This window comes from Coffea arabica, chromosome 2e (assembly GCF_036785885.1).
Source record: "Coffea arabica cultivar ET-39 chromosome 2e, Coffea Arabica ET-39 HiFi, whole genome shotgun sequence".
In the NCBI taxonomy this organism is placed as follows: domain Eukaryota; kingdom Viridiplantae; phylum Streptophyta; class Magnoliopsida; order Gentianales; family Rubiaceae; genus Coffea; species Coffea arabica.
The window spans coordinates 46,862,501-46,872,336 of NC_092313.1; the positions used below are offsets into that span (position 1 = coordinate 46,862,501).

Genomic DNA, 9,836 nt, shown 5'->3' on the forward strand with positions numbered 1-9,836 from the left:
GAGTAGACACCAAATAAGGGCTGTAGACACCAAATTTTTAGAATAATTTCATTTAGTATTTTTTTTATTATTTTTATTTGTCGTGTTAGTTTTTATTTACTTTTTAGTTATTTTTAGTTTGTAAGTTTTAGCATAGAATTTCTCGGAAAAAGGAAAAAGCATTCAAAAAATATGATTTAGTTGTTTTGATTTAAATTCAATGTTTTCTTGGGAAAAATATGAAAAATGAAAAAAGGGGAAACCTGATTGCGGGTTTTGGGCTATTTAAGAAAAAAAAAGAAAAAAGGAAAAAGAAAGAAAAATTAGCATTTCATTTTTATGCCTGGTTCCGCTCATTTTATTCAATCTTTCTTCATTAGCTATTTTTCTTAATTAGTTATTTATATTGTGTTAAATTATTATTAAAAAAAAAAAAAAAGGGAATAGCCGCACATTGCAGCGGCACAAAATAGTCCTTTGTCATGGGAGGATCGGATGGCTGGATTTTTATATGGGAATCAACCCTTCATCCTCACCTTTGAGGTGAGGGTTTAGGGGTATGATTCCCCATATAAAAAGGAAAAAGAAAACAGCAATAGGGGAGGCTTTTTGAGTTGACGACTGAGTGAAAAAGCTGTGAAAGAAGCGAGGTGGAGAGAGGGAAGAAGAAACAAGGGGGGAGCGACTGGGTTTTAGAAAAAAAACGCAGCTTTGTGGGGGATTGAAAATAGAAACCAGAGAGAGATGGAAGGATGACGGCTGAGATATTGGAGAGAGGACTGGGGTCGTGAGGTTGAGCGAAAAGAAACCAGGAAAGAAAGGCAGCCAGGAGAGAAGCTGGGAGAGGGATAGACCGAGAGCTTTGTGAAGGAAGTGAAGGAGCTAGAGGGCAAGGAAGCACAGCAAAGCCGAGAGTTGAGGGAGGAAAAGAAAGCCAGCCGTTTGAAGAGAGCCACTGAAACTGCTAACTTTCACGCCATCAGCAGTCGCGGGTCTTCATCAAGAGAAAACACGAGTATTGTAAGTCATTTTTCCTTTTAAGTTCCAGTATCTTTTCAAGAACAGCCTCTTGAACCTCTCAAAGTATGTAGTGCATAACTTGACTCACGGAAAGTTAAGCTTACTGTTCTTTTTGTTGCCCACTATTCCGCCCCTTCTGGTTTATGTTCACCGAGAATTTGCTGCTTCATTTGTGAGTAAAAAGGCCGAATCTTGTGTGATTGAAAGCTTGTGAACCTAAAAGCCATTAGCTTTGCATTTTTCTTCCTCCAAAATCGCAGGGATATGAACGATAGGTTGTGTGTTTTTTTTTTCCTTCCTCTTGAGGATATGGGGTTTGAGTTTCCATCAGCTGTTCATAGCACTTTGCCGCATTTTATGTCCAGTTTTCCTGCTAGAATTTCTGGGGGTAGATAATTGTATTATGGGCAGTGTTAACAACATAAGTTAGAGGTCATGGCATTGGGGGGTTTGGGGAATAAATTTATAGATTTATTTGAGTTGTTACACAAGCATGCTTCGGCTTCATAAGGAAAATTGCAGAAGAAAAATGGTGGCTGGAGTTTGCAGAAGGCCGTGTCCTTCGTTTTTTTTGTGCATGATCTGGACAAGAAAATCTTTGGGAGATGCATGGTAAACGGTTGGGTTTTGATGCAAGTATTGTTTTGGGTTCAAAGGGTTGTTGCTTGTGGGGACTTTGTCACTTGCGTCTGACATGAAAGCCATAGCAACAAAAGTTGCAGAAACCAGTAATAAAAAGGCAAAGCTTTGACCCTGCTGTATTTTTCTGTTGTTAAACGTTTATAGCTATGATTTGCTAAGTTCAATCTGCGTTTTGTTGCAAATGGGAAGACCAGATGTGAAGTCATTAGATTCAGGTCCCTCTAGTCACGCTTGTTGGTCATCTTTGTTGCTTTCATTTCCTTTCTTCATGTTCACTGGTTTATCCAAGAGACTGTCATCTTCAAGTTGAGGTCATGGATCGTTGTTAACACGTTGGATGATTTTGCTAGGAGTTTTGAAAGAATCTTCACTTGTTTGCTTTCTCTTTTTCACGGTGATAAGCTTGGAAATGGTGGGTGGGTTAATGAAATGTTTTAGCGAACCAGAAAAGCTTCAAAGCGTAGGGAAAATTGCAGAAATCTAAGCTTCTTCATAAGCTTTGCATGAAAGCTTTTCTAGAACTTGCATTGACTGGAACTTGCATAATTTTATTTTTAATTGTGGGCCTGTTGAGTTGTAGTTGTCTCTGGTTTAGTATTGTGGGTTCGATATTCTAGCTACGTTTAGATTGTATGTTTGAAAAGCTCAAACCTGTTGCAAGTAAAAGGAACCAGCAGAAATAAGGAAAGCTTCGTATGCATGCATTTCTTTCCAAGTTTTTTACTTGTTTAAATGCCAAAGTCATGTGTTATGTGGTTCAATTTAAAGCTTGGGGTGTGGGTGTGAGAAAGTCCGATCAAAGTTGTGAAGATCATCGATGGTATGCTGGGAGAATGCCGCAGAGCCTTGCCGAAAGCTTCTTGTGCTGTTGAGTTTTTTTTGTTGCAGAAAGTTTGCTTCGTGGATTGCATGAGCTGCATGAAAAACTTTCAGAAAATTACACTCCAACCCCTTAAGTCTCCTCTTGTTTCACCATGGCCCCAATAATTAAAAGATCGATCAAATTGGCCCCTCCAATTCCTTTAGCTTTCACGAACGAGCCATCACTACAAGAAAATTGGTCATCAGTGACAACTTTTCTCTGTGACGAAAAAAAGTTGTCACAAAAGGGGATCCTTTATTGACAACTTTCTAACTCGTCACAAACCTATAATGGGAGCCAACTCATTTGTGACGACTTAGAAAAGTCGTCACTAGTAAATTCCCGCCAAGATTTAGCAAGAGCGCGGGAGTGTTTAGAACACACAATAGTGACGACATTAAGAACATCATCACTATTGTTTGGCCTAATTACGGACGACTTTTTGTTGTCGTCACTGATCACTAAAAAAAAAAGTTATTAGTGACAACATTTTGTAGTGATGACAATAAGTCGTCACAAAAGGGACTTCTTTAGTCGCGATACCTAAAGTTGTCACAATTGCATCAAAGTAACTAAATGTTTAGTGACGACCCGTTATTTTCGTCACAAACTACACTGCAAGAAATATGGTCATTAGTAACAACATTTTCTAGTGACGACAAAAGTTGTCACAAAACGTGGTTGTTTAGTGACGACAAGGAAAGTTGTCATAATTGCTTAAAGCAACTAAGTCTTCAGTGACGACCTTGAAAAACGTTGTCACTAAAATGATCTATATAGTGACAACTTCTAATATCGTCACCGTCACTCTACCGATTCGGATTTAGTGACAAGAATTAATCGTCACTGTTTAAAGTACTTATTTCTAAGTCACTTTCATTAATTCTACTGTGCCACCCTAACTTTTGCGATTTAGCCCTAAATGTTGTAAAAAATTCCATTAATTCCATTATGATACCTTAACTTTTACAATTTAGCCCCATATGTAGTACACTGATTTCTTTAATTCTATTATTACTCCCTAACTTTTGTAATTTAGCCCCATATGTAATTCACCAATTTCATTAATTCTACTATGACACTCTAACTTTTGCAATTTAACCCCCATATGTAATACACCAATTTTATTATTTCTATTATGGCACCCTAGCTTTTACAATTTAGCCCCTATTTTTTTATTAGGAAATTGCGAATGGTATCTTGATAAACTATGCATAAATATTTTATAATTTTCTCAAACTTAAGTAATAATTTGTTATAAACTCTAAAGATATATCTTTCATTATAATAGTTATAAGGCAGGCAGGTCTTTTTATCAATGGAATAAGAAATTTATGCCAGATTTATCCTTTGTACTACATGCCAAGTAGTATTAGCAAAGGAATAACAAAGTACTACAAAGTAATTAACAAAATAGCCTTCAAGGAGTGTAGTTTATGGGCAAATGAGCATTATCTATTCAAAGTACCAACTTTTTATGGGCATTTTACTCTCAAACATATAATTTATGATAAATTTATAAATGTTTGTAAGTAAAATTCAAAAAGTGTTACACTGATTTCTTACAAAACGAAAACTGGCGGGTTATCTTTTCAACATAAATTAAATTTTTTAAAAAAAAGAAATGTCCCATAAAGTACCAACTCTTTGTGGGTTTCTTCCATTACATGAACAAATATTCTGCTCTTTATGGACATTTCACTCTAAATCATTTAATTTATGTTAAATACATAAATGTTTGTAAGTAAAATTCAAAAAGTATTGCACTAATATTTTTATGAAAGGGAAACTAGTAGGTTTTGTATTTAACATAAATTAAATATGTGAAAGCAAAAAAAAAAAGAAATTACCCATAAATCTATGTCTTGCAAATCTATACTAGTAAAATAGTTTCAAACAAAATTAAACATTAAAATAAACTGTAATTTATACACATTAAAATATATGTAATTTATACACATTTTGCAACTACTACTTTGTGTTTTCTCTGTAATGAATTTTTTAACTATTGAGAACTTAAGTTTTGTCTTGCAAATCTATACTAGTACAATAGTTTTAAACAAAATTAAACATTAAAACAAATGTTTGAAAAAGAACAAAAGTACATTTATCACTTGCAGTAATGTAACAAAATTTTCTCAACCATTATCAATATTTTCACAAAAGTATTAAAAACTAGCAATTGACAATATTAAAAACTAGCAATTTAATTAGTGACGACTTTTCTTGTCATTATAATCTTGAATAAATTAGTGATAACATTATGTCATCACTAAATTTTCTTTGATTTTGACTTAACAATAATGTCTTATTAATAGCATTTGATTATTTTTAATGAAAGTCTGTTATAACCATAGAATTTGACTTTCGTTATTTTCAATTAATGATGTACTTTAGTGCTGCAATTATAAAAAATTGCAGGGCTAAAATATTTGCAAATTATAAAAGTATATTTTCACTTATATGTAATTAACGAATTTTGCCACCTATATTGATGAAAATTTGTGTTTTTGTACTAAAAAATAAAGAATAATACTATAGCAATAAAATCTATGCTTCAAACCAAATTAAAAATAAAAAAAAGCATGATGATTGGTCTCAAATGTTGGGAAAATGATTATTTTTATTGAAACTATGTTATAACCATATAATTTGAGTTTAATTATTTTCAATTACATTGTAGACACCAAATTTTTGATTTTTTAACTTTATTTGTTTAATTAATTTAATAGGTTTATTTGTTTCAATTCTAGGGTTTTTTTATTTTTTATTTTATTTTATTTTTGTTCTGGTTTATTTTATTTTTTGTCTTCATATTAAATTTCAGAAAACAAAGAAAAAAAGGAAAAAAAGAGAAAAGAAAAAAAAAGAGTGAAAGTGACAAGTGGGGAGACATGCATTGGACAAGTGTCTCTTTTATGTTAGGGACACTTGGTAAGTTTAAGGAATTTTTGGGGGAAAAAAATGAAAAAAGGAAAAAAGGAAAAGATGGAGTTTTTAGGGCCAAAGGAGAAAGAGAGCAAGGAGAGGCTTCGGACACAAAAAAAAAAGGGGGAAAGAAAGCTAAGCAAAGGGAGCAGAGGGAGAAAAACAGAGAGGGGCGGCTAGGTTTTGGGCATGAAAGCTTCGGCGAACTGGGAAAGAAAGAAAAAAGAAGAAGAGCGCGAGGGATAAAAAGGAAAAGCAGAGGGAAAAGAGGAACCAGGCGGCGGGCTGAGCAAAAAATGGAGGAAACAAGCAACGAAAAAAACACACAAAAGGGAAATGGGGGTTTCAGCTTCAATCATCCGATAAAAATTTTTCCAATCACCACTGCCAAATTTCCCACCACCTCAACCGGCTGCCGGCTGCCACCACTCTCTTTCCACCCTCCGTCCTCAAATTCCCCCCAATTTCCCCAAACGAATCCTCCACAAAAACCCCTCATTTCCCATTCTGCTCCTCCCCACTTCTAATACAAGCCTTTTCTGCCAACGCCTCCACCACAGCCCTTCCCCTTTACCGCCGTCTCTGTCGGCGCCAAGCCCAAAAAAAAAAATCATCCTCAGCAACCTTTCTGTTCTCGGTGAAAAGGGCAAGAACAGCTACGATGTCGAGACTCTCATCAAATTCTTCTCCACCTGCTCCTCTTCCGTGGATGGCTTGAGCAGCAACAGCAGCGGAGATTTCCAACTCACCGAGCCGTCACCACCCATCGGATATCCATTGCTTCCTGCGAATTTCACCAAGAAAGCCTTGTAAGTCGTCTTCCCTCTTTGAACTTCAGTTCCCATTCAAGCACAAACGTCTGAGCTCCCAAAGCATGTTTTCCGTGTCTCTGTTAGTACAATTTTCTTGTTGATTGTTTATGGTTTTAGAATATACAGGCTCTAGGTGTCGATTGGACTGATTTATCTCGTGTTTATAACAAATTTTGGGCTAGTCATAACCTCAATTGAGCACAATATGCTGAAGTTTTTCACGCCCATTTAGTGTTTGATAAAATGCCCGAACGGAAATCTTGAACCAAAAGAGGAGATTTTATGTTTTTTTAATTTGAGAGAGACTCTGGCCAGTCCAAAGCATATATTTTTCCAAATATGGAATCAATGTCCCCTTGTGTCGAGAAATTTGATTTTATTTGACAAAACAATTGGGAAAATAGTTTTTTTTCTCTAGCTATTTATCAAGAAAGAGCATAACATACTATTCACTGATTTTGAGTTTTCAACATCATTCGTATGTTAATATGAAGCTTCATATATAAGGTAAATATGCAAATCCACTGCTGGAGAGAATTCGACATGCTACTTTTCGGTTTTCTTGGTCAATCTTGTTTTCTTTCCGTGAATGAGAGTATATAGCCATGAGAAGTGAAACATAAGATGTTCCCAATGTTGCCTCCAAAGAGGTGATCTATGCGGATGACTAACCACCTTTCTTTAGAAGTTCATTTTCATCCTTTGAAATGTAATTTGTCATTTGAAGTATCTAAAAGTTACCCAATAAAGCCATATATTTGAAATTGTCTCTGAAGCACTATTCAGTAGGCCTATTTGTGAGCAACTGTTGAGTGTTTCCTAAAACATGCCAAAATTGGCTCTTCAACTATTTTGTACTTGTGTAGGTGATGCTGTTCAGTTGACAATTCTAAGATCTTTTCCTTTTGCTGCTTTTTCTTTTTCTTCATATTTTCAACCTTGTGACATCTTTTGATTGTTCTTTTGTGAAACTGGAATCTGGTCTTGATTGTGTTACCTCACCTGAGGGCATATATTTGACCGTTTCACAAAACTTGCCAAAATTGCCCCTTAAATTGTTTTGAACTTGGGGCTGCTGTTCAGTTGACAATACTAAGATATACTCCACTTTGGCTCCTTTTTGCTTTTCTAATTTTAAATTTAAATTTTTTCCTTTTCAACTTTTTTCATATCACTTGCATTCTGGTCTTGCTGTGTTACCTGGGAAAATTAACTTTGGTCTCTTGAATACTTTCAACCTTTTCAAATTAACTCTGGTCTTGCCTAATTCAAATTCATAGTGAAGCTGATGATGATGAATGTAACATCTCTAAGTAAGTAACCCAGGTAATTTATGCACAGAAACACTAAACTTGATAATACAACGTATAAATTTAATACAGCACAGTTAGATTTGTTCATTAACTTCTTCGGATTAACGGAATTTGCATTTTATATGAATGGAATGGTATCACCACCTGTAACCAAATTAACTGAAGTTGTTTACTGAGTTTAAAAGGTTAAATACATTGTGAGCTGCAGCCTTTTTACCTTGAGCTTCTCTTAGTACAATTGGAAATCTAGTGTTGATGTATTCTTGTAACACAATAAATGTGTTACCAAACACCTGATTGAGCGGAATCAGATAACTATTGCGTGTTTGTCGGTATATTTGCTCCACTCAGTAAATGATGCCGGTAAAGGAAGTTGGCTACAGCTGTTATGATCATTAAAGCCTTCCATTTTCTAAAGGACAGAGCTATAAATTTACCACAGACCTGCATAGACAATATCTCAGTCTCTCTTTCTCTTTCAGTGTCTATATTTTTTATTATGAACATTTATATTTAAAGCCTGGTTCGTCATCATAATCCCTTCAGTAAGTAATTGAACCTCAATAAGATTTTAAGGTCACCAGACATATTTTTAAAGTAAAACTTGTTCTTTAGCTTCCCTAATGCAGCAGAAAAAGAAGACAAATTTGACATGTTACAGCCATGGTTTTCCTTTAATGGTGGGTTTTATTTTTTAATTGGGTAATTGAGTTATGTATTTTTTGCAGGAAATCTGCCTAGGAAATATTCAACCTTTGAATGGTTCAATTGGTTCATCCAGGAATTTTCAGCTGTTCGATCTGGTCGAATGCAAACTCAGAGAAGACTAAAAGTCTATGAAACTTGGTGAAAGCCAGCGAAGAAATTGACTAGAAACCAGTCTAGTTTGGCCGAGGTTTTCTATTGGTGCCCTCGATTATATTTGTTCTCTTTTGATGGAGTCCTTGATTTATCAATAGAGAGGTAAAAATCTGATTGTTCATCTGCAATAGTATATTATTTCCAAGTACAAGCGACAGACCATGCATGGATAGCAATCTTCTTTTTGCCTATGTAGTGACTTGAAAGAAATGAATATAATGCAAAGGGGGCGTTTGTGAACTTTGATTAGTTTCACCTGTTTAGATGGTCTTCACTTTCACATTGTGAGGCAAATAGCTCATTCTCTTTGCACAGTTTAATCCTACAGAGGCATCGTTTCCTTCATGATTTATGAAGCATAAACTCCTAAAATCAAAGAGGGCTAGTACCTCTTGTATTCACACCTCGTACAATAAGTTGCTTTCTGTGTTTTAATATATAAACAACCAAAAGCATAAAGATTAAACAATAATTACTGTGGGAGTCCAATTTAATTGTTCAATAAGTTGAGCTATTTAAAGAAGAAGAAAGAAAATAAAAAAAAAACTGTTTTAGAGAGCTCTTTAGTTGAGCTTATGCAGTGTTGTATTTGTATAGATTGGACTGTGATTTCTAACTTCTTGCTGGTGTTGTAATATGTGGGTCCAAATTATATGAGGTTCTTAATGAATTGTAATTTTTGTCTTAATAATCTAAGTCTCATTACTTGTTCTTTATTATTGTACTCCTCCCCTTACCTACTTCTTTTACTCTTTTATGACAGATAAATGCTATTCATACTAGCTTTTGAAAGATATCTATGGTTATGGTTGAAGAATGTTGAAGACAAAATTGCCTTTTGCTCATGGAGTGGTTCATTTAGATGTTCTTCAATTTCTTAAACTGTGATTGCTTTTGTAAATGTACCTTATGTACAAGTGATATTTTGGACAAATGTTATTTTTGTAGGCATTAGTTGGGTAATGTACACTTGAATTTGGCATTTGAGAATGCTATATTATTACCATGTAATCTAATGCAAATACTTTTGGTTATCAATCGTTCATGTTTATTTGTATGGTTTGTTTAAAATCAATGATTTAGCAATGATTACAGGCCAAATTATGACTATTAAGCTATTGAGAAATTATCTAATGACAAAAAAAAGTTGTCATAAAATAGAAAATAAAAACTCCTTGTCACAACAGAGACTGTCATTAAATCTAAGCTAAATTTGTGATGACAATTGTTGTCAGTAAAATAGTTATATACAATGGCTTTCGGTGCTTTTTAGTGACGACCTTAAGTAGAGCATTTTTGACAAAAGGTCAATTCGTCAATAAAACACTTCCGAATTGTTGTCACTAATGACTACTATTTAGTGATGACATTTCAGGTCGTCACTAAATAGTTGTCATTAGTGACGACAATCTGGAAGTG

The 9,836-nt window shown here is 34.5% G+C and overlaps 1 long non-coding RNA gene across 2 annotated transcripts; it reads left to right on the forward strand.

Annotated features, from left to right (window-relative positions):
• Positions 1 to 5,526: 5,526 nt before the first annotated feature.
• Positions 5,527 to 9,455, forward strand: LOC113729548 (uncharacterized). Of its 2 annotated transcripts, XR_003458142.2 has the most exons (3): positions 5,527 to 6,240; positions 8,285 to 8,519; positions 9,181 to 9,455. It is a non-coding gene; the product is annotated as an uncharacterized lncRNA (long non-coding RNA). The 2 variants fall into 2 exon arrangements; XR_011840814.1 differs by lacking the exon at positions 9,181 to 9,455 and having other exon boundaries at positions 8,285 to 8,658.
• The last annotated feature ends 381 nt before the right edge of the window (positions 9,456 to 9,836 follow it).